Source organism: Manis javanica, chromosome 3 (assembly GCF_040802235.1).
Source record: "Manis javanica isolate MJ-LG chromosome 3, MJ_LKY, whole genome shotgun sequence".
NCBI lineage: Eukaryota > Metazoa > Chordata > Mammalia > Pholidota > Manidae > Manis > Manis javanica.
Window position 1 is genome coordinate 39,445,952 of NC_133158.1, and position 26,131 is coordinate 39,472,082.

The 26,131-nt window shown below is 43.0% G+C and overlaps 1 long non-coding RNA gene across 1 annotated transcript; it reads right to left on the reverse strand.

The window, feature by feature from the left end:
• Positions 1 to 1,678: 1,678 nt before the first annotated feature.
• On the reverse strand, positions 1,679 to 24,581 carry LOC140848151 (uncharacterized). The gene is made up of 3 exons (XR_012128695.1): positions 24,110 to 24,581; positions 23,918 to 24,018; positions 1,679 to 3,202 (listed from the first exon to the last, which is right to left on the reverse strand). It is a non-coding gene; the product is annotated as an uncharacterized lncRNA (long non-coding RNA).
• Positions 24,582 to 26,131: the final 1,550 nt, after the last annotated feature.

Genomic DNA, 26,131 nt, shown 5'->3' on the forward strand with positions numbered 1-26,131 from the left:
GGATCAGTAGGAAGAAAGGGATGTCAAGGTCCTGGAAGGACTCACAAGCAGCCAAGGCTCAGCAGGGCAGGGGAGCGCACAGAGCAGCCGGTTCTCCCCAGATCACTCAATACATTCCAACAGGAGAACAACTGGCTTTGCTTTGGAACAAGCAAGCTTATTCCCAAGTTTGTATGGAAAATAACCAACCAGAGAAATCCCCGAGGGAGAGCTGCGCTTGGATGACACTGTGGACCTGGAAGCTCACACGGCCGGAGGCTCAGACCTGCGGTGGGCCTGTGCACGGGGCCATCCTGATTGGGGGCGGTGGCCTTGGGGTGTCAGCACAGATACCAAATTGGGCCCACGCCTGGCACACTACCCCACACAGACTCCATGCAGGGCAAAGCCTAAGTCTGAGTGCTGAGCAGGCCACTCCTGGGGCTCATGCTTTGGGGCAGCTGAGCTGCACCCTGAAGCCCGGGAACCCCCCCACCATGGCCGTGAGCCCTTGATTTCTGGCCGACAGGCCCATGGCCCAGGCTCCCAAAGGAAATTCCAAAAAGCAACATAGACTTATGCATGCGGATCCTTCCTTGGGCTGTGTTGTTTCTGGTTCTTAGCTGATGTTGGCTTGAGCTTTGCAGAGCAGGTCTGGGTCAGGTCGGGAAGGTAGGGTGAGGGGTGAAGTGGGGGGGGCAGGTGCTCTGCCAGGTGGGGTATCCCCATGGGGAAGGGGTGGGTGATGGTGTGGGTGGAGGACTCGTGGCCCAGTGCTGTGTCCTGAGGCAGCTGAGGGCTGCCTGACACGGGAGGCCCCTTTCAAGGGCCTGAGCACCACCCTGGCCCCTGCACACTTGGCTGGTGGCCAGCGGTCCCTACTCAGGCTGTTCTGGGACACTGACTGGGGCTCCCCCTGCCACTGCTGCACAGGGAGGTGTCCTGGGTCCTGGGCTTCCACACAGGGGTACAAGGTGTGGCTGGAGTGTGTTCCTCCCCGTTTGGGGTGGCTCCCCAAATCCCTCAGGCATAGTGGGTCCTGTCCTCGGCCTGCTGTCTGCCAGGTCACCAGGTGCTCCACCTCTGGTCTGCTCAGCAGTGCTGTCAGGCTCTTCTGTTAGCTGGGGGGACCTGTGGCCATTCATGCTGCCAAGAGGGCATGGCCTCCTTGCTGCTTCGCCACCTGCAAACTCTCGTGGAAACAAACGCAGGCCATGATGGCCACACCCAACAACACCACCAGGTAAAGGCTGGGCCACGGGCCTACGGGCAGGACACCTGCATCAGCACCTTGCAGGGCACGTGCAGAGTGTAGTCCCTGCTATGGCCAAAGTGCCAAAAGTGAACTGAATCTGGAAAAACTTCTGGTGTAGCTGTTGGCTTGTAGCAATGCAGGGGGACCGAGGAACCAGTTCGATGAGACAAGGAAGCTGCACGTCCAGCATGTGTGTCACTTTCCAGGATGACAACCTGGCTCCTTCACCCACTGACTGTGAAAACCTGAAGCACTGATAGAATAAAAGACCCGAGCGAGGGGCCTGCCCTCCTGGACTCGGCCTGTTCCTGGTGTGCAGGGAAAGCCCTTGGTCTGGGCAAAACAGGAGGTGGCTCACCTCCCTCCGCTCCTCAGCAGCGTGCCAGTGATGTGGAGACTGGCCTTGGGGCTCCTGAGGGTCCGAAGTGTCTTTCCAGGTGGAGACTGAGAAAGCAGCAGTGACCCTATGGGACTCTGGGAGTCATTGGTGGACACGGGACAGGTGGGGCGGGACTTAGCCTTCAAGCACGGGGGACCTCAGGAGACCTGAGCCCGGGCGGGGCTGCTGGGTGGGGCCTGGAAGAAGGGGCTGCGGTGGGTTCTGTCTGCAGACAGCACAGAGGAGGGAAGTCAGGTTGAGTGGAGCTGGATGCAGCCAGAAAGCTCAGGAAGCTCTGAAGCCAAACACAGCCATTCATGCTTTGCATGGTGGAGGCAAACAAGACATGCTGAAGTGAGATTTATTTTTATTTGTTGCCATGGTAACACATCCTTTAATCAATTAAACACAGCTTCCTCTTAATCCTTTGAGCATGAAACTTGTTGAGATGAATGAAAAGTTTCTGCCTAACTTTATGTGTATTTTCACACTGTGTGCACTAGGACTCCTTTGAAGTGGCCACTGTTACAGTTCAGAGTGCAGCCAATCACTTTTTGCACATATCCAGACAGATGTGAGACTTTCAAGCCACATGACGTACTTGCCTGGGGCTGCTGCAGCTCTGTGGGTGTGCCTGTGATGGGCCGCCCTCTTCCTACCCCAGAAAGGCACTGCCTGTCCTCTCATTTTAGGTCCAGTTGGGGTGAACTGGGCTTGAAGGGCAGATGTTTTTTGGGCTCCTGGGCAGCCCTGGGCTCCTCAGTTCTGCTCATACCAGAGCAAGAAGCCCTTTGCTGAGCTCCCTGTAGCCACACCCAAAGACACGTGCCAGCTCACACGGAGAACCATGCATGCAGCAAACACAGAGTAGAGCCCAGGGACAAGTTAGGGGTGCTGCCTTACACTGGGTGCACCCAGCTTCTGTGGGCCCTGTTGGGGACACATCTGATGTATGAAGTGGCTCTGCAGCCACCCTGTCAGCCTGGGAGCCAGTCCTCCGTGAGCCCTGCTCCCTGCCCAGGCCTCTTTCCCACCTCAGGTAAGTCAGAGAGCATCTTCCTTTTATAAAACTGCTGAACTGAGGACAAGTGACTGCCTACGACAAGGAGAGGGCTGGCAGCTGGCTGGGTGCTCCCAAGCTCCCGAGAGGTTCACTCTTCTGAATATTAGTCTCTGAACACATTTTTTTAAAAATTTAAAGTCCTGGCCCCTGAGACTTTCACATCAGCCACGGTGTTGTTCTGAAGCCTTCAGCTCACAGGCAGGGGCTTTCACTTCCAGAAACGGGGTGACTTCTGGCAGACAGACACTCCTGCCACCAACAGCCATTCAGACATTGGATTCAAGAACCCTGCTGAGGTCCTGAAGCAGCCCAGAACAGAGGGGCTGCAACCCTGGCGGGAAAGGAGGGCCTCTGGAAAGCGAGGTCCGGAGAACTGAGCCTGTTCACCACACTGGCTCTCCCTCAAGACATCTGCTGACTTGATCCTCACATAGTGAAAGGCTAGCAGGTCACCCAGACCGCTCAGAGCCGGGCAGAGCTCTCACTGGGCTCATGGTGTCGGGAGACAGCGATCCATGTTCAAACCCTGCCAAGGAGGAAGGATGGGGGAATAGGAAAGAGCACAGGAGACAGGAGCCTCCATGAAAAACACCCCTCACCATCACCACCATCATGGTACAGGGTGGCTCCACTGCATAGGCAGCAGGACAAGGAGCGGTGGCACCTGGCATGGAATCATCAGCAAAGTTGGAGTAAAAACATCTGCTGAAAGTCTTGGGGAGGTCCTGAGCAGCCCAGAACAGAGGGAAGCAAAGCAGCAGAAAGAAGATGCAGGTGCAGTGTGATGAGGACCGTGCGTGGCTGTGGGGCGCAGGAGCGCCGCCTGCAGCTCTTGGGAATGGACCTGACTTGAGAGGGTCGGTCCATTCCCAGGTATGTTTGAGCAGTCATATTATTCAACAATGGCTAAAGACAGCAGTTTGATTTTACAAAATCATGATCCCAGGAATATTTCAGTGATTCCAACAGTGGACAAATAAGATCCTTCTCAAACAGATAATTTGAAAAATATCCAAAATGTCAGACTATCATGATATCTCAACTGCTCATCCTAGGATGATGGCTGCGTAGGCTGTTTTCTGTGTTAACTGTGCTCAGTAAGTCAGACTTGCTTGTGTCAACAGTCTTTCGGGCTGAGAACTCTCATGTTGGATGTTTATTAGAACTACAGACACTGAAGAAGCTGCACCGGCCCTCAGTCTTGAGAAGCAGAAAGACTGTTCCGTGCCGACGAGAGCTGCTGCCATCACTACATGTTACAGAGGTTTGCCTTGCTGGGGTCATGATAAAAAGCTGGCCATTTTCAAGTAATGCATATTATTAAACTAACTCTAAATTTTTTCAGAGTACTTAGAACAATGTAGATGTGAAATAACCAGTGTGACTGATTTACTCAAACAGAATTAATCAAAATGATGGGGAAATGTATATACAATGCAGTGGGAAATAAATAAGCCAAGCAGACTTTTGCTTCCTACCAGTAACAGTAACAACAAGGAATGGAATTTCTATTTTGAGCTTTTTGAGGAACCTCCATACTGCTTTCCATAGTGGTTAAACTAGTTTACATTCCCACCAGCAGTGTAGGAGGGTTCCCCTTTCTCCACAACCTTGCCGACATTTTTTGTTGTTTGTCTTTTGGATGGTAGCCATCCTTACCGGTGTGAGGTGGTATCTCATCATGGTTTTAATCTGCATTTCTCTGATGACTAGAGATGTGGAGCATCTCTTCATGTGTCTGTTGGCCATCTGAATTTCTTCTTTGGAGAACTGTCTGTTCAGCTCCTCTGCCCATTTTTTAATTGGATTGTTTGCTTTTTGTTTGTTGAGGTGCGTGAGCTCTTTATATATTTTGGATGTCAAGCCTTTATCGATCTGTCGTTTATGAATATATTCTCCCATACTGTAGGGTACCTTTTTGTTCTATTGATAGTGTTCTTTGCTGTACTCAAAAATAGAAATACCATTTGACCCAGGAATTCCACTCCTAGGAATTTACCCTAAGAATGCAGAAGCCCAGTTTGAAAATGACAGATGCACCCCTATGTTTATCGTAGCACTATTTACAAGAGCCAATGAATGGAAGCAACCTAAGTGTCCATGAGTAGATGAATGGGTAAAGAAGATGTGGTACATATACACAATGGAATACTATTCAGCCATAAGAAGAAAACAAATCCTACCATTTACAACAACATGGATTAGAGCTAGAGGGTATTATGCTCAGTGAAATAAGCCAGGCGGAGAAAGACAAATACCAAATGATTTCACTCATATGTAGAGTATAAGAACAAAGAAAAACTGAAGGAACAAAACAGCAGCAGACTCACAGAATCCAAGAATGGACTAACAGTTACCAAAGGGAAAGGGGATGGGGAGGATGGGAGGGAAGGGAGGGATAAGGGTGGGGAAAAAGAAAGGGGGCATTACGATTAACATGTATAATGTGGGGGGGGCACAGAGAGGGCTGTGCAACACAGAGACGACAAGTAGTGATTCTACAGCATCTTACTATGCTGATGGACAGTGACTGTAATGGGGTTTGTGGGGGAGACTTGGTGAAGGGGGGACCCTAGTAAACATAATGTTCTTCATGTAATTGTAGATTAATGATAACAATAAGAACAAAAAAAGTCCAAAAAAACAAACAAACAAGGAATGGGTTTATCCTCCTGCCTGAAACAAGAAAAAACAAAAGCAGAAAACAGAAAATGTATGAAATAATAGTTTTCACCACACTGGACATGGGACCATGAAGGAGAGCGATCCCCAGAGGGGACAGGGGCAGGCGGGCCCGACACCTGGCCTGGTCACCTGCCATGAGGCCTGTGCTGCAGGGGGAGCCCTGGAGTTGCAGGGCCACCTCAACATCCAGAGCCCTGACCAGGGCAACTGTGCAAGGGAAGCACCCAGGGCAAGAAGAACCACCTGGAGGGACCTGAGGGCTTAGTCACTGCAGTGGAGAGACAATGAACTCAAAGGCCTCTCTAAACTATCCAAAATAAGATACTCAGAGAAAAAAGAACTTAAAAACAAAAAGAGCATCGGTGGACTGTGGAACATCATGTGGTCTAATTGGTGTGTAACTGGAGGCTCTGCAGGAGAGGAGGGGAAGGAGTGGGGCTGGTGGAAGAAATACATTTGAAGAAATAATGGCAAAAAAAATTACCCAATTTGATGAAAACTGTCAACCCAAGTAGGTCCCAGTAGCCCAAGTAATCCCAAACAGAACTTATATGAGAAAACCATACCGAGGCACACCACAATTAATGGCTCAGAGCCAGCAATAAAGAGAAAAATCTTAAAGCAGCCCGTAAAAAGGACACATTGCAGAGAAGGAGAGAAGGGCGACTGCAGATTTCTTGCTGGAAATGATGCACGTGGGAAGACAGTGGAGCAACATCTTTAAAGAGTTAATGAGTGAACAAAACCCAAACAAAATTCTAAGGCCAGCAAAAGTTCTTTCAAAAACAGATTAAATAAAGAGTTTTTAGACAAATAATGCCTGAATAAATTCATCACCAGAAGAACTATACTACAAGAAATGTTAAAGATGTCCTTCAGGCAGAAGGACTATTATACTGGGCAGGAGCTTTACACAAAGAAAACAAAAGCTCTTAAAATGGTAACTATATTGGCACATATGATAGATGTTTTCTTACTCAAGTCTGTGAGGTGAATTTTTACACTGAAATAATACCAATGTAATGTGGGGTTTACAACATATGTTAGTGAAATATGTGACTGTAAGGCTGGGGGCACTGATGGGAGGAGCAAGCACATTGGACACTGGTGACGTGCCAAAGTCCCCGGCTGCTGCCCCCTCCCACATTGCATACTGATGACGTGCCAAAGTCCCTGGCTGTTGCCCCCTCCCAACCTGAAAAATGTGCCTTGGGCTAGCCAATCCTCGTGCCGCTGTAAATCTAAGCTCTGCCTCCCCCTACCTTCTTTAAAAACTTGCTGCCTGTCTACTTACGTGCGAATTCCCCAGCCTCCATTTCTATAGACTGGGGAAATTTCGCCCGGGTATTTGCGTTCAGATAAATTACCTGGCCCTTTGTTGCCTCTCTTCGTCTGCTTATTTTGGCTGGAATTTATCTTACAGTGACAACTGTACAAAGGCCAGGGGGACAGAATGAAGGTACAAGCTTTAAAGGATCTCACACCAGATGTGAGGTGGTACATCACTGGAAGTCAGACTAAGAAAAGATCACAAACCCCAAATATAAAATAACAAAAGAAAGATTTATAGCTAATAAGTCAACAGAGGAGATAAAATGGTGTGGGTAAAACTGTAACATTTCCAGATTATCTCGCCTGGCTTTAGTGCATCTGCAAATCCTCAAGGGTGGAGAGAAGTTCATCTCCATGTCAGTGGGTAATTACCTGGGCAACTGAGGGCGCATCTGAACCTGGGAGGTGAGGGGAGGGCCTTGCTTGCTCCTGCCGGAGCAGGAGAGAGACACCCCGGACTGCAGTTTGTAAGGAATAAACAGGTTTTAAGCTTTATTTCTCCCTTTGACTGATTTCGGCTTTAGAGGTATTTTGCCCCTGGATTTCCTCTCCCTGGACTTACAAATGGAATTGTTAGGAAGGAAAATAGATATGAGCGGGGTAGGAAGAGAAAAAGGCCAGTCAAGTCCACTAAAAAGACCCAGAGTGAATCAATTAAAACTCAAACACTAGGAATAACTTGGCCTGGAATGTTTGAATATTCCCCAGATAAAGGAAGGTACCTCAGCATAGCCCATGTTTTTATTATGTTAATCATGCAGGCCCAGCTTATTTTTTAACTTTACCTAAAGGCTGTTTTTTTTCTCCTTCCATCCCTGATCAAGTTTGTAACCTAGGCAACTAATTTAGCATGCAGGCCCAGCCGTAAACAACATAGTAAAAGGCAGGAAGGATTCCATCTTAAGGACTGTATTTTAATACCCAGGAAGTTAAGAAGATTCTTAACTTACTTTTTAGCAAACAGACAACAACTCAGCCCACCTTGGGGACTGGGCAGGACCACTTAAGGAATCTGCACCCCCGGCCCTTAGTCACATTCCTAAAGAATCCTTAAAAGGGGGAACCCTCAGCCTTTCATCGTGCTCCTCTCTCTGAGGATGCCGCATTTTCTGAGTGTGAAACTTAAACTTTTCCCAATCTTTCAGTGAGTAACCTTTTAATCTTAAACTTTCTCTCTCCAACCTTTCAGGGTGCCTCTCCTTGCTGAGGTGGCCTGTACTTTTCCTCTCTTTAAATCACTTTAAATAATAAACTTTTACTCTGCTTCACTATTGTGTCTCTGCACTTCAATTCTTTGTTGCAGGGGGGAACAAGGACTAAGAAAATACACACGCTCCCCCAACAGAATCACAAAAACATACAAAGTGAATCCAGAAACAGTCAGAAAATGCAGAAAAACAGAACAAAGAATATGAAGGACAAATAGAAAACAAAGAGCTATCTAATAGACTTAAATCTAAATATATCAATAATCATGTTGAATGCAAATGGTCTAAAGATCACAATGGAAAGGCAGAGATGATCAGATTGAATTAAAAGAACCCAGACTGATTGTTAGGCAGGAAAATAGATATGAGTGGGGTGGGAAGAGAAAAAGGCTCTAAGTCCATTAAAAAGACCCAGCGTTAATCACTTACAGCTCAAAAAGCCAGGAGCAACTTGGCCTGGAATGTTTGAATATTCCTCAGATAAAGGAGGGTACCTCAGCATAGCCCATGTCTTTATTATGTTGTTAATACAGGCCCAGCTTATTTTTTAACTTTACCTAAATGCTGTTTTTTTTTTCTCCTTTTGGCCCTAATCAAGTAGTTTCCAACCTCGGCAATTAATTTAGCATGCAGGCCCAGCTGTAAACAACATAGTAAAAGGCAGGAAGGATTCCATCTTAAAGATTGTATTTTAAAACCCAGGAAGTTAAGAAGTAAGATTCTTAACTTACTCTTCAGCAAACAGACAATAACTCAGTCAACCTTGGGGGCTGGGCAGGCAGCCTTGTTTAATAAGTTCCCGGACCTCAGCAAGGAGAGGCATCCTGAAAGGTTGGAGAAAGTTTAAGATTAAAAGGTTACACACTGAAAGATTGGGAAAAGTTTAAGTTTCACACTCAGAAAATGCAGGCATCTGCAGAGAGGAGCACCCTGAAATATTGGGGGTTCCCCCTTTTAAAGATTCTTTAGGAATGTGACTAAGGGCTGAGGTGCAGATTTGTTAAGTGGTCCTGCACAGTCCCCAAGGTGGGCTAAGTTATTGTCTGTTTGCTAAAATAAGTTAAGAATCTTTTTAACTTCTCTATAATGTTACCTCTGTCAAATTAACTGCACAAAGTTATAAAGTGCATGGTCACCACCCAAGGGCACTGCCCCCAGTGGCCCTCCACCCTTAGGCACGTGTCCTCTCATTCTCAAATAAGCCAGCCTGAGTGTAATGCTCAGCTGCATAAAAATAAATTAGGACTAAGAAAAACTGAGTATTTTTTGTTAAGCGCAGGCTTAACAAGAGTCTGAAGGACTCATTTCAACTTGTGCACACAAGGCCCATACTGACAAATGCATAAAAACATAATCGTTTGTGTTCTTCACAAAGTACTCAGGACTTTAATGAAAAAAGTCACAAGAAAAAAAATCCTAGCTCAAAGCAATTAAAAATATACATACAAGCCATTATAATCCTATCACAAACCAAAAAGATGATGCCCCCTAAAACAAAGTGCTTAAAGGGGAATCGGATGGGGGAGAGATAAGGAAAATATTCAACACAGCCATCAAGGTCAGCAAACCACTTTTTTCCTCCGGTTGGCAAAGTCAGCAGAGCATCCCTGCTCCCTCCTCCCCTCCTTCTTTGGGTTCCTATTTTGCCCTGTGCATTCCTAAATGCCACATATCAAAATAATATAAATTGCTCCCCTTGTGGGGGCATGCAAGATGGTGGCATGAGTAGGGCGGTGGAAATCTCCTCTTAAAACCAGATACAGTACAACAACCGGGCTACATCTACATCTGCGAGAACTCAGCATCTCATGAAAACGGTAAGATACAAAGCCGTGACCCGGCGGGACCCAAGTGCCCCCTCACCCCAGCTCACCAGCAGGAGGAAAAGAATCAGAGTGGGGAGGGAGTGGAAGCCAGGGCTGCTAAATAACGAGCCCTAGTAATCTGCCCCGGGAGCACAGACACACATTGTGTGGTGTACTGGATATTGCACCACAGAAAAGTAAAATCTGAGATGGAGACTGCAAGCAGGTCCCCACAGCCGGCTCCCCTGGGACAAAAGAAAAGCAGGCACTGTAAAAGTCTTAAACGGACAAGGGTTTAACAGGTGGACAAAATTGTCCTGGCACATTCAGCCCAGCAGGCTGGGAATCTTAAGGAACTTCAGATGCCCTAACCCCCTGGGTGGCAACACAGCTCCAAAGCCCCTCACGGTGATAAGCAGCCTGCTGTTCATTCCCCCCCACAGGCACTGCAAGCAAACCAGCTGACCCACCATTGCTGCAGGGGCAGCCTCGCCCACAGCAACCACACAGTCTTCTCCCAGCACATAGCTAACCAGGCCAGACCCAGAGGCTGCCATCAGCACGCAGCTACCCGGCAGAGGCAGAGGAAGCCAGCGCAAGGTCCGGAAGGCAGGAAGAGGCACCACACCCAGCACACCTGTGACACCCAGCAGTGCTCTAGGCCATCCTGAGGGCCGCCCTACACACAGCAGCTCAGGGGATTAACCCAGAGACTGCTCCCGGTGTGCGGGTAACCAGCACAGGCAGTGGAGAAGGGCAAGGTGACCAGCAAGCAGGAAGGAACTTTGTTCTCCCAGCTGACACACGCACCACTCACCAGTGATCACTTCTATTGCCATGAAAAGGCAGAAGAACCCAGTCCAGTCCAAAATCACTCAAACAACACAAGAGAGAGGGCATGGTGAGATAGATATATCCAATTTTCCTGAAAAAGAATATAAAATAAAAGTCATAACCATGCTGATGGAGCTGCAGAGAAATATGCAAGAGCTAAGGGATGAAGTCTGGAGGGAAATAAGAGAAATGAAACAACCAATGGATGGACTTAAGAGCACAATGGATAAGGTGCAAGAGACTGTTAATAGAATAGAAATCAGAGAACAGGAATACAGAGAAGCTGAGACAGTGAAGATAAAAGGATCTCTAGGAATGAAAGAATATTAAGAAAACTGTGTGATCAATCCAAACGGAACAATATTCACATAATAGGGGTACCAGAAGAAGAAGGAGAGAGAAAAAGGGATGGAAAGTGTCTTTGAAGAAATAATTGCTGAAAACTTCCCCAAGTTGGGGATGGAAATAGTCTCTCAGACCATGGAAGCCCACAGATCTCCCAACACAAGGGACCCAAGGAGGACAACACCAAGACATATAATAATTAAAATGGCAAAGATCAAAGACAAGGATACAAACCTTACAGGCCAGAAGAGAATGGCACGATATATTTAATGCAATGAAGCAGAAGGGTGTTGAACCAAGAATACTGTATCCAGCAAGATTATCATTTAAACTTGAAGGAGGGATTAAATGATTTCCAGATAAGCAAAGGTTGAGGGAATTTGCCTCCCACAAACCACCTCTACAGGGTATTTTAAAGGGACTGCTTTAGATGGAAGCACTCCTAAGGCTAAATAGATGTCACCAGAGAAAATAAAATCATAGCAAAGAAAGCAGACCAACCAAATACTAACTAAAGGCAAAAAATAAAATCATCCACAAGATGGCGGCGTGAGTAGAGCAGTGGAAATCTCCCAAAACCACATATATTTATGAAAATATAACAAAGACAACTCTTCCTAGAATAGAGACCAGAGGACACAGGAAAACATCCAGACCACATCCACACCTGAGAGAACCCAGCGCCTTGCAAAGGGGGTAAGATACAAGCCCCAGCCCAGCGGGACCCGAGTGCCCCTCACCCCAGCTCCCGGGGGGAGGAGAGGAGTCAGAGCAGGGAGGGAGAGGGAGCCCAGGACTGCTAAACACCCAGCCCCAGCCATCCGGACCAGAGCACAGACACAGTGCATGCGTGGGGTCCTGGATACAAGGGAAACAGGACAGCAAGACCTGTGAGTGGGTCCCTGAGGCCAGTGTCTGTCCAGGGACAAAGAAAAGCGAGTGGCTTTATTTATTTATTTATTTATTTATCCATCTAGCTATCTATTTATTTATTTATTATTATTTTTTTTTGCGAGTGCTTTTTGGAAGTCTTAAAGGGACAGGGACCCCAAAACTGGATGGAAGCATCCTGGGACACTCAGTCTAGCAGCTGGGAATCCTGGGGATTTCTGGGCACTCTAACCCCCTGGGCAGTAGGGAGCACGGAGGCCCTCACGGAGATAAATAGCCTGCTGGCCACTCCCCCTCCAAAGCGGCTCCACCATATCAGAGCAGCAGCCCAAGGCATGTCACGCGCACAGCAACAGCAGAGATAAACTCCATAGCAGCCGGGCAGGAATCAGAAGCCCTGTCTGTGCACAGCTGCCCAGCACAAGCCACTAGAGGTCGATGTTCTCCCAGGAGAGGAAGGCCACAAACCAACAAGAAGGAAAGTTCTTCCAGCTGTCACTCCTGCCAGCTCTGCAAACTATATCACCATGAAAAGGCAAAATTACAGGCAGACAAAGATCACAGAGTCAACACCTGAGAAGGAGACAGACCTAACCAGTCTTCCTGAAAAAGAATTCAAAATAAAAATCATAAACATGCTGACGGAGATGCAGAGAAATATACAAGAGCTAAGGGATGAAGTCCGGAGGGAGATTACAGATGCCCAGAAGGAGATTACAGAAGTGAAACAAACTCTGGAAGGATTTATGAGCAGAATGGACAAGATGCAAGAGGCCATTGATGGAATAGAAACCAGAGAACAGGAATGCATAGAAGCTGACATAGAGATAAAAGGATATCCAGGAATGAAACAATATTAAGAGAACTGTGTGACCAATCCAAAAGGAACAATATCCGTATTATAGGGGTACCAGAAGAAGAAGAGAGAGAAAGAAGGATAGAAACTGTCTTTGAAGAAATAATTGCTGAAAACTTCCCCAAACTGGGGGAGGAAATAATTGAACAGGCCACAGAAATAAACAGACCTCCCAACAGAAAGGACCCAAGGAGGACAACACCAAGACACATAATAATTAAAATGATGAAGATCAAGGACAAGGAAAGAGTTTTAAAGGCAGCTAGAGAGAAAAAGGTCACCTATAAAGGAAAACTCATCAGGCTATCATCAGACTTCTCAACAGAAACCTTACAGGCCAGAAGAGAATGGCATGATATATTTAATGCAATGAAACAGAAGGGCCTTGAACCAAGGATACTGTATCCAGCACGATTATCATTTAAATATGATGGAGGGATTAAACAATTCCCAGACAAGCAAAAGTTGAGGGAATTTGCCTTCCAAAAATCACCTCTACAGGGTATTTTAGAGGGACTGTTCTAGACGGGAGCATGCCTAAAACTAAACAGATGTCACCAGAGAAAATAAATCACAGCAAAGAAAGCAGACCAACCAAATACTAACTAAAGGCAAAAAAATAAAATCAACTACCCACTAAAAGTAGTCAAAGGAAACATGAAAGAGCACAGAATAAAGGAACCAACATATAAACAATGGAGGAGGAGGAATAAGAAGGGAGAGAAGAAAAGAATCTCCAGACACTGTATATAACAGCTCAATAAGCGAGCTAAGTTAGGCAGTAATGTACTAAAGAGGCTAACCTTGAACCTTTGGTAACCACGAATCTAAAGCCTGCAATGGCAATAAGTACATATCTTTCAATAGTCACTCTAAATGTAAATGGACTGAATGCACCAATCAAAAGACACAGAGTAATAGAATGGATAAAAAAGCAAGACCCATCTATATGCTGCTTACAAGAAACTCACCTCAAACCCAAAGACATGCACAAACTAAAAGTCAAGGGATGGAAAAACATATTTCAGGCAAACAGCAGACAGAAGAAAGCAGGAGTTGCAGTACTAATATCAGACAAAATAGACTTCAAAATAAAGAAAGTAACAAGAGATAAAGAAGGACATTACATAATGATAAAGGGCTCAGTCCAACAAGAGGATATAACCATTCTAAATATATATGCACGCAACACAGGAGCACCAGCATATGTGAAACAAATTCTAACAGAACTAAAGGGGGAAATAGAATGCAATGCATTCATTTTAGGAGGCTTCAACACGCCACTCACCCCAAAGGATAGATCCACTGGGCAAAAAATAAGTAAGGAAACGGAGGCACTGAACAACACAGTAGAACAGATGAACCTAATAGACATCTATAGAACTCTACATCTAAAAGCAACAGGATATACATTCTTCTCAAGTGCACATGGAACATTCTCCAGAATAGACCACATACTAGCTCACAAAAAGAGCCTCAGTAAATTCCAAAATATTGAAATTCTACCAACCAACTTTTCAGACCACAAAGGTATAAAACTAGAAATAAATATTCCAAAGAAAACAAAAAGGCTCACAAACACATGGAGGCTTAACAACATGCTCCTAAATAATCAATGGATCAACAAACAAATTAAAATAGAGATCAAGGAATATATGGAAACAAATGACAACAACAACACAAAGCCCCAACTGCGTGGGACACAGCAAAAGCAGTCTTAAGAGGAAAGTATATAGCGATCCAGGCACACTTGAAGAAGGAAGAAGAATCCCAAATGAATAGTCTAACATCACAATTATCAAAACTGGAAAAAGAAGAAGAAATGAGGCCTAAAGTCAGCAGAAGGAGGGACATAATAAAGATCAGAGAAGAAATAAATAAAATTGAGAAGAATAAAACAATAGCAAAAATCAATGAAACCAAGAGCTGGTTCTTTGAGAAAATAAACAAAATAGATAAGCCTCTAGCCAAACTTATTAAGAGAAAAAGAATCAACACAAATCAACAGAATCAGAAATGAGAATGGAAAAATCATGACAGACTCCACAGAAATACAAAGAATTATTAAAGACTACTATGAAAACCTATATGTCAACAAGCTGAAAAACCTAGAAGAAATGGACAACTTCCTAGAAAAATTCAACCTTCCAAGACTGACCAAGGAAGAAACACAAAAGTTAAACAAACCAATTACAAGCAAAGAAATTGAAATGGTAATCAAAAAACTACCCAAGAACAAAACCCCTGGGCCGGACGGATTTACCTCGGAATTTTATCAGACACACAGACAAGACATAATACCCATTCTCCTTAAAGTTTTCCAAAAAATAGAAGAGGAGGGAATACTCCCAAACTCATTCTATGAAGCCAACATCACCCTAATACCAAAACCAGGCAAAGACCCCACCAAAAAGAAAACTACAGACCAATATCCCTGATGAATGTAGATGCAAAAATACTCAATAAAATATTAGCAAGCCGAATTAAAAAATATATGAAAATGATCATACACCATGACAAGTGGGATTCATCACAGGGATGCAAGGATGGTACAACATTCGAAAATCCATCAACATCATCCACCACATTAACAAAAAGAAAGACAAAAACCACATGATCATCTCCATAGATGCTGAAAAAGCATTTGACAAAATTCAACATCCATTCATGATAAAAACTCTCAGCAAAATGGGTATAGAGGGCAAGTACCTCAACATAATAGAGGCCATATATGATAAACCCACAGCCAACATCATACTGAACAGCGAGAAGCTGAAAGCTTTTCCTCTGAGATCAGGAACAAGACAGGGATGCCTACTCTCCCCACTGTTATTTAACATAGTACTGGAGGTCCTAGCCATGGCAATCAGACAAAACAAAGAAATACAAGGAATCCAAATTGGTAAAGAAGAAGTTAAACTGTCACTATTTGCAGATGACATGATACTGTACATAAAAAACCCTAAAGACTCCACTCCAAAACTACTAGAACTGATATCAGAATACAGCAAAGTTGCAGGATACAAAATTACCACACAGAAACCTGTGGCTTTCCTATACACTAACAATGAACCAATAGAAAGAGAAATCAGGAAAACAACTCCATTCACAATTGCATCAAAAAGAATAAAATACCTAGGAATAAACCTAACCAAAGAAGTGAAAGACATATACCCTGAAAACTACAAGTCACTCTTAATAGAAATTAAAGGGGACACTAACAAATGGAAACTCATCCTATGCTCGTGGCTAGGAAGAATTAATATAATCAAAATGGCCAATCTGCCCAAAGCAATATACAGATTTGATGCAATCCCTATCAAATTAACAGCAACATTCTTCAACGAACTGGAACAAATAGTTCAAAAATTCATATGGAAACACCAAAGACCCCGAATAGCCAAAGCAATCCTGAGAAAGAAGAATAAAGTAGGGGGGATCTCACTCCCCAACTTGAAGCTCTACTACAAAGCCATAGTAATCAAGACAATTTGGATCCTGAGAAAGAAGAATAAAGTAGGGGGGATCTCACTCCCCAACTTCAAGCTCTACTACAAAGCCATAGTAATCAAGACAATTTGGTACTGGCACAAGAACAGAGCCACAGACCAGTGGAACAGATTAGAGACTCCAGACATTAACCCAAACATATATGGTCAATTAATATTTGATAAAGGAGCCATGGACATACAATGGGGAAATGGCAGTCTCTTCAACAGATGGTGTTAGCAAAACTGGACAGCTACATGTAGGAGAATGAAACTGGACCACTGTCTAACCCCATACACAAAAGTAAATTCAAAATGGATCAAAGACCTGAATGTAAGTCATGAAACCATAAAACTCTTAGAAAAAAACATACTCAAAAACCTCTTAGACATAAACATGAGTGACCTCTTCTTGAACACATCTCCTCGGGCAAGAAAAACAATAGCAAAAATGAACAAGTGGGACTATATTAAGCTGAAAAGCTTCTGTATAGCAAAAGACACCATCAATAGAACAAAAAGGTACCCTACAGTATGGGAGAATATATTTGTAAATGACAGATCCAATAAAGGCTTGACATCCAAAATATATAAAGAGCTCACCCACCTTAACAAACAAAAAACAAATAATCCAATTAAAAAATGGGCAGAGGAACTGAAAAGACAGTTCTCCAAAAAAGAAACACAGATGGCCAACAGACACATGAAAAGATGCTCCACATCGCTAATTATCAGAGAAATGCAAATTAAAACCACAATGAGGTATCACCTCACACCAGTAAGGATGTCTACCATCCAAAAGACAAACAACAACAAATGTTGGTGAGGTTGTGGAGAAAGGGGAACCCTCCTACAATGCTGGTGGGAATGTAAATTAGTTCAACCATTGTGGAAAGCAGTATGGAGGTTCCTCAAAATGCTCAAAATAGACTTACCATTTGACCCAGGAATTCCACTCCTAGGAATTTACCCTAAGAATGCAGCACTCAAGTTTGAAAAAGACAGATGTACCCCTATGTTTATTGCAGCACTATTTACAATAGCCAAGAATTGGAAGCAACCTAAGTGTCCATCAGAAGATGAATGGATAAAGAAGATGTGGTACATATACACAATGGAATATTATTCAGCCATAAGAAAACAAATCTTACCATTTGCAACAGCCTGGATGGAGCTAGAGGGTATTATGCTCAGTGAAATAAGCCAAGCAGAGAAAGAGAAATACCAAATGATTTCACTCATCTGTGGAGTATAAGAACGAAGGAAAAACTGAAGGTACAAAACAGCAGAAGAATCACAGAACCCAAGAATGGACTAGCAGGTACCAAAGGGAAAGGTACTGGGGAGGATGGGTAGGTAGGATAGGATAAGGGGGGGGAGAAGAAAGAGGGCATTATGATTAGAATGTATAATGGGGGGGGAGAAAGGGGAGGACTGTACAACACAGAGAAGACAAGTAGTGATTCTAAAACATTTTGCTATGCTGATAGACAGTGACTGTAAAGGGGTTTGTGGGGGGGACCTGGTATAGGGGAGAGCCTAGTAAACATAATATTCTTCATGTAATTGTAGATTAATGATAACGAAAAAAAAAGAAAGAAACGGGGGATTACTCCCTGATAGGATAAAACTAACTGCAAATCACCGATTAATGCATGCTTTAAATATCCTTAATTTTGATCATTTAAAGGGTGTCAGATGATCAGCTATGGAAGTATATTTTTCTGATAATACTCCTTTCTCTTAAAAAAAAAAAAAAGCAGTTCCTGTGAGGTGATCTCCAATAAGTTCTTCACAATGGTATAAAGGGCATATCAAAGTGTGGGCAAAGGGTTTGTTTGTGTTTATACAGAGGATCAAAGCCGAACTTGGCTACTCAGAAAATGAATTAAGATACGATATGAAGAAGAACTTCCAACATCAATATTCTCTGGAAGAGGCATTCCAGAAGATGATCATCAAAAAACTTCAACAAAGATCCTGGCACTGTTGCAGTTGTAGCTGCATTCATCCCACCGGTTCCTGGACTTGCCATGGGAATGAAGAAGGAGATATCTAAGCTGGCCTGTGCATACAGTAAAACAACAAATTTGACTGGATCTATACTGTCGGAACACAACCAAGAATTAGGAGAAGTGCAAGTTGTAGTGCTCCAAAATCTTGTGACTATAGACTATCTACTGTTAAAAGAACATATGGGATGTTTTAATTTGTCTGATTTTTCTCAAACTATTCAAATTCAGTTAGACAATATCCATCATATCATTGATAAGTTTTCACAAATGCTTAGGGTGCCTAACTGGTTTTCTTGGTTTCACTGGATATGGCTGGTAATTGTAGGTCTGCTTTGGTTATGTAGCTGTATTCCTATTATGTTAATGTGTGCATGCAATTTAATTAGTAGTTTAAAACCTATACAGGCTTATATTACACTACAAGAAGATATGTCAAAGAAATAATCAATCTTCCCATGTTTTCTTCCGTCTGCTACTTCTATAGCTTTTCTTCTTCCTTCCTAATTACAACCCTTAAGTAGAATTCGTGCCTCATATCGAAATTACCGAGTATCATAATTCTTCCAAGTGGTAAAGATACCTCAAGACAAATGCTGGGCATAGAAGCCACAGGGCATAAATCTGCAAAGAAGTAAAAAGCTAACCTTTTCAAACAATATTGCTTCTCTCTCACTTACCAACTTTACATCTCCCTGTATGGCCCCGGAAGATGACTGGTTAGCCAGAGACGGGTAAGATTCCTCAAGGGAGGAACAACCTAAGACAGGCACAGTTGCAGGGGGGCCATCAGGTGAGAAATTGGGGATCAACAGAGGTGAGGCTTAGAACCCCACCCCCCCTGTTTTGAGAGAAATCTTCTGCATCCGTGGATGTTTTGTTGCCCCTGTCTAGCTTGGATTAATACTTAGTCTATAGGCACACACCTGATCATCTACATTTGCCCTCTTACAGCACTAAACTATGTTTTCTACCTTTATCTTGCATCTACCTACCACTTCAGCATTTTATTAAAAATAATAATAATAACAATAATAATAAGGGAGAAATGTGGGATTCACATATAAATCAAGTATAAAAATCAAACGAATAATCATAATTGACCTGACTGTTTAAAGTTCATGATGTGTGATCAAAACTGAAAGTTTCTGTGATGACTGCCCTTGCACTGTTCACCATGTAAGAACTTATTCACTATGTAAGAACTTGTTTGTTATGCTTCAGAATATTGGAGACTGTTGAGAATTAGGCTTGGGGCTGATGAATGATTGTGCATTGAGTCCCTTATACAGAATTTTATTGTTGTTAACAACCATATGATCAATAAATATGAGAGATGCCCTCTCAAAAAAATAAATAAATAAAAATAAAATAAAATCATCCATAAAAGCAGTCAAAGGAAACACAAAAGAGTACAGAATAAAACACCTGACATATAAAGAGTGGAGAAGGAAGAATAAGAAGGGAGAGAAATAAAGAATCACCAGACTGTGTTTATAATAGCTTAATAAGTGAGTTAAAATTAGATGGTTAGATACTAAAGAAGCTAACCTTGAACCTCTGGTAACCACGAACCTAAAGCCTGCAATGGCAATAAGTACATATCTTTCAATAATCACCCTAAATGTAAATGGACTGAACACACCAATCAAGACACAGAGTAATAGAATGGACAAAAAACAAGACCCATCTATATGCTGCTAACAAGAGACTCACCTCAAACCCAAAGACATACAGAGACTAAAAGTAAAGGGATGGAAAAAGATATTTCATGCAAACAATAGGGAGAAAAAAGCAGGTGTTGCAGTACTAGTATCAGACAAAATAGACTTCAAAACAAAGAAAGTAACAAGAGATAAAGAAGGATATTACATAATGATAAGGGGGTCAGTCCAACAAGAGGATATAACCACTATAAATATCTATGCAGCCAACACAGGAGCACTGACATATGTGAAACAAATACTAACAGAATTAGAGGAGGAAATAGAATGCAATGTATTCCTTTTAGGAGACTTCAACACACCACTCACTCCAAAGGGCAGATCAACCAATCAGAAAATAAGTAAAAACACAGAGGCACTGAACAATACACTAGAACAGATGGACCTAACAGACATCTACAGAACTCTACACGCAAAAGCAGTAAGATACGCATTCTTCTCAAGTGCACATGGAACATTTTCCAGAATAGACCATATACTAGGCCACAAAAAGAGCCTCAGTAAGTTAAAAATGACTGAAATTCTACCAACCAACTTCTCAGACCACAAAGGTATAAAAGTAGAATTAAATTGTACAAAGAAAACAAAAGGCTCACAAACACATGGAGGCTTAACAACATGCTCCTAAATAATCCATGGATCAACGACCAAATTAAAACAGAGATCAAACAATATATGGAGACAAATGACAACAACAGCACAAAGGCCCAACAACTTCTGTGGACACAGTGAAGGCAGTTCTAAGAGGAAAGTATATAGCAATCCAGGCCTATTTAAAGAAGGAAGAACAATCCCAAATGAATAGTCTAAAGTCACAGTTATTGAAACCAGAAAAACAAGAACAAATTAGGCCCAAAGTCAGCAGAAGGAGGGACATAATAAAGATCAGAGAAGAAATAAATAAAATTGAGAAGAATAAAACAATAGAGAAAAATCAATGAAACCAAGAGCTGGTTCTTTGAGAAAATAAACAAAATAGATAAACCCCTAGCAAGACCTATTAAGAGAAAAAAAGAATCTCCATACATAAACAGAATCAGAAATGAGAAAGGAAAAATAATGATGGACCCCACAGAAATACAAAGAATTATTAGAGAATACTATGAAAATCTATATGCTAACAAGCTGAAAACCTAGAAGAAATGGACAACTTCCTAGAAAAAATACAACCTTCCAAGACTGACCAAGGAAGAAACAGAAAATCTAAACAGACTAATTACCAGCAATGAAATTGAATCTGTAATAAAAAAACTACCCAAGAACAAAACCTCTGGGCCAGATGGATTCACCGCTGAATTTTATCAGACATAGAGAGATATGATACCCATTCTCCTTGAAGTTTCCCAAAAAATAGAAGAGGAGGGAATACTTCCAAACTCATTCTATGAAGCCAGCATCACTCTAATACCAAAACCAGGTAAAGACCCCACATAAAAGAAAATTACAGACCAATATCCCTGATGAGCATAGATGCAAAAATACTCAACAAAATATTAGCAAACCTAATTCAAAAATACATCAAGAGGATCACACACCATGATCAAGTGGGATTCATCCCAGGGATGCAAGAATGGTACAATATTTGAAAATCCATCAACATCATCCACCACATCAACACAAAGATGGACAAAAACCAGATGATCATCTCCACAGATGCTGAAAAAGTATTTGACAAAATTCAACACCCATTCATGATGAAAAACTCTCAACAAAATGGGTATAGAGGGAAAATAACTCAACATAATAAAGACCATATATGACAAACCCACAGCCAACATCATACTTAACAGTGAGAAGCTGAAAGCTTTTCCTCTATGATTGGGAACAAGACACGGATGCCCACTCTCCCCACTTTTATTCAATATAGTACTGGAGGTCCTAGCCACAGCAGTCAGATAAAACAAAGAAATAAAAGGCATCCAAATTGGTAAGGAAGAAGTCAAACTGTCACTGTTTGCAGATGACATGATATTGTACATAAAAAACCCTAAAGACTCCATTCCAAAACTACTAGATCTAATATCTGAATTCAGCAAAGTTGCAGGATACAAAATACACAGAAATCTGTTGCTTTCCTATACACTAATGATGAACTAGCAGAACGAGAAATCAGGAAAACAATTCCATTCACAATTGCATCAAAAAGAATAAAATACCTAGGAATAAACCTAACCAAGGAAGTGAAAGACCTATACCCTGAAAACTACAGACACTCTTAAGAGAAATTAAAGAGGACAATAACAAATGGAAATTCATCCCATACTCCTGGCTAGGAAAAATTAATATTGTCAAAATGGCCATCCTGCCTAAAGCAATCTACACATTCAATGCAATCCCTATCAAAATACCAACAGCATTCTTCAATGAACTGGAATAGTTCTAAAATTCATATGGAACCACAAAAGACCCCAAATAGACAAAGCAATCCTGAGAAGGAAAAATAAAGCAGGGGGCATCCCACTTCCCAACTTTAAGCTCTACATCAAAGCCACAGTAATTAAGACAATTTCATACTGGCACAAGAACAGACCCATAGACCAGTGGAACAGAATAGAGTCCAGATATTAACCCAAACATATATGGTCAATTAATATATGATAAAGGAGCCATGGACATACAATGGGGAAATGACAGGCTCTTCAACAGCTGGTGTTGGCAAAACTGGACAGCTACATGTAAGAGAATGAAACTGGATCACTCTCTAACCCCATACAAAAAAGTAAGTTTGAAATGGATCAAAGACCTGAATGTAAGTCATGAAACCATAAAACTTTTAGAAAAAAACATAGGCAAAAATCTCTTGGACATAAACATGAGCACCTTCTTCATGAACATATCTCCCCGGGCAAGGGAAACAAAAGCAAAAATGAACAAGTGAGACTACATCAAACTGAAAAGCTTCTGTACAGCAAAGGACACCATCAATAGAACAAAAAGGCATCCTACAGTATGGGAGAATATATTTGTAAATGACATATCCAATAAAGTGTTGACATCCAAAATATATAAAGAGCTCATGCACTTCAACAAACATAAAGCAAACAATCCAATTAAAAAATGGGCAGAGGAGCTGAACAGACAGTTCTCCAAAGAAGAAATTCAGATGGCCAACAGACACATGAAAAGATGCTCCACATTGCTAGTCATCAGAGAAATGCAAATTAAAACCACAATGAGGTATCACCTCACACCAGTAAGGATGTCTACCATCCAAAAGACAAACAACAACAAATGTTGGTGAGGTTGTGGAGAAAGGGGAACCCTCCTACACTGCTGGTGGGAATGTAAATTAGTTCAACCATTGTGGAAAGCAGTATGGAGGTTCCTCAAAAAGCTCAAAATAGACATACCATTTGACCCAGGAATTCCACTCCCAGGAATTTACCTTACGAATGCAGCAGCCCAGTTTGAAAAAGACAGATGGACCCCTATGTTTATCACAGCACTATTTATAATAGTCACGAAATGGAAGCAACCTAAGTGTCCATCAGTAGATGAATGGATAAAGAAGATGTGGTACACATACACAATGGAATATTATTCAGCCATAAGAAGAAAACAAATTCTACTATTTGCAACAACATGGATGGAGCTGGAGGGTATTATGCTCAGTGAAATAAGCCAGGCAGAGAAAGACAAATATTGAATGATTTCTCTCATTTGTGAAGTATAACAACAACGTGATACAAAAGGAACAAAACAGCAGCAGACTCACAGAATCCAAGAATGGACTAACAGTTATCAAAGGGAAAGGGACTGGGGAGGATGGGTGGGGAGGGAGGGATAAGGGGGGGAAAAGGGGCATCACGATCCGCACACAGAATGTAGGGTGTGGAGCACATGGAAGGCCGTACAACACAGAGAAGACAAGTAGTGAGTCTATAGCTTCTTACTACGCTGATGGACAGTGACTGTAATGGCGTGTTGGGGGTACTTGATAATGGGGGGAGTCTAGTAACCATAATGTTGCTCATGTGATTGTACATTAATAATACCAAAATTAAAAAAAAAATTGCTCCCCTTGCCTGTGCTCAGGGCGCAGACCTCGGGAGATCACTCACCTCTGAGCCTGCCGGTGTGAAATAGAACCTCAACATTCGAAGACCTCCGAGTGCTGCTTGGTTCTTCTGTCAGTGATCTAGTCCAGGTTTTCCTGTATTTTCTGTAACAAAATGACTCCATATTGTTAATCTGTCAGTTAATGTCAAATTAACCAGTAAATTCCATGCCACCCCAATCAATGCCCAACATACCTTTTTATGTGTGTAGAAAATTACCAGCTGACTCTTAAGATTCACTGTAAACATAAAAAGGACCCAGAATAGTCAAAACAACTTTGAAAAGGAAGAATAAATTTGGAGGACTAACACCACCTGATTTCAAGACTTATTATAAGGCTATAGTAATTAAGACAGCGTGGTACTGGCATAAAGACAGACACACAGATCAATGGAACAGAATTCAGAGCCCAGAAATAGTCCTGCACATGTACGGGGAGATGATTTTTATAAAGGTGCAGAGGCAAGTCAATGGGAGAACAGAATTACAAAACTTGTAGAAGAAAATGTACAAGAAAGTCTGTGTGATCTTGGGTTAGTCAAAGATTCTTAGATGTGACTCTAAAAGCACAACCCATAAAAGGACAAATTTATAATCTGGACTTCATCAAAGTTAAAACTTCTGCTCTTTGAAACATATCATTGAAAGAAGGAAAAGAAGAGCCATAGGCTGGAAGAAATCATTCATAAAGCATCTATCTGATGAAGGACTTCTACCTAGACTATAGATAAAGAACTCTCAAAACTCAATAAGAAAAAGATTTAAAAATGGGCAAAAGATTTGAACACTCAGCAAAGAAGGAACAGATGGCAAATAAGCCTCTGAACAGATACATCAGTGGTCATTAGGGAAATGCAAATTAAAGCCAGGAGACTCATTTCACAGCCACAGGGATGGTCATACTTAATAGACATGCACACCCAAAGTTGCTGGGGATGTGGGGTAGCTGGAAATGCCATACACTACGGCGAGAACGTGAAATAGTACAGCCAATTTAGAAAACAGTTTAGAAGTTTCCTAAACAGTTGAACATACACCTGTCCTGGAATCCAGCCATTTCATTTCAGGTACTCACCTAAGAGTAGAAAAGCTAGTCCATACAGAGCCTTGTGGCCCCAGTTGCTCCTGGGGGCTGCAGCTCCTGTGTCTCTCCTGCTGGTCTCTCCAACCGCAGGCCTACGAGCTCACGTCTCCGCGTGGGGCCAGCACACCGCAACCCAAATCCCCCCAGCTCCCAGCGCTCCGATCTCTGCCACAAGCTCAAGGCCAAGATGGCAGGTCCTCTTCAGAGCTCAGTCCAAGAGCTTTTGTGTTGCCAGGACCTCTTTCTTTTGCAGCCAACTCTGCTCTGTCAGGAATCTTGTTAGTTCCTCCTTCTAATGCCTCCAGAGCCGATGCCCCTGGCCTCCCATGCTCAGCAGCCACCTGTCCCCACCTGCCTCCCACCTCCGCTTGCTGCACACCAGCTCTGCCGCCTTTTACCTGCTCTCCTCCACAGACAGGTGCATAGCTGATGCACCTGTCCACCATGGCCTGCAGCTTTCTGCAGGCCCCACCTTGCCCACCCTTTTAATACATATCTTTCTCAACTCTTGGTGGGGCTACACCCTGACAACCCATCATAAGTCAAAAATATAATTAAGTCAACAATGCATTTACTGCACTTGCCTCCCTCACATCAGTTAGCCCAGCCCACCTTATATGTGCTCAGAACACTCCTGTCAGCCTACAGTTGGGCAAAGTCATTTGACACAAAGCCTATTTCATGATAAAGAGTTGACTGTCTCATGTGATTGCTTGAATCCTATCCTGAGTGAAAAACAGAACTGCTCTCAGTGATTCAGGGGTCTGCTCATGTGATCGCGTGATGACGGGGAGCCCAGCTTGCTGCCTGGCCCAGGCTCACGAGAGATGATCGGATCCCATATCATGTGATCTGGTACGTGGGGTGGAGATCCAAGTTTAAATTCCCAAGTCCAGGTTCTAGTGAGTGCATGCGGCTTTTGCAAAATAGTACCATCAGACTGTTTTAAGTTGGGGCCTGTCTGCACTGACTCTGGTGCCCTCCCAACTGGTGGGTTTATTTCCACAGCATCTGCTGCTTTCTAAGGCACTTCTCACCGGTGTACTGGCCACCTGCTGCCCCCATGCCGACAGAGGTGCCCAGAGCATGGCCTGCATTCACCATGTCCTAAGCAGAGGCTGGCACGCAGCCA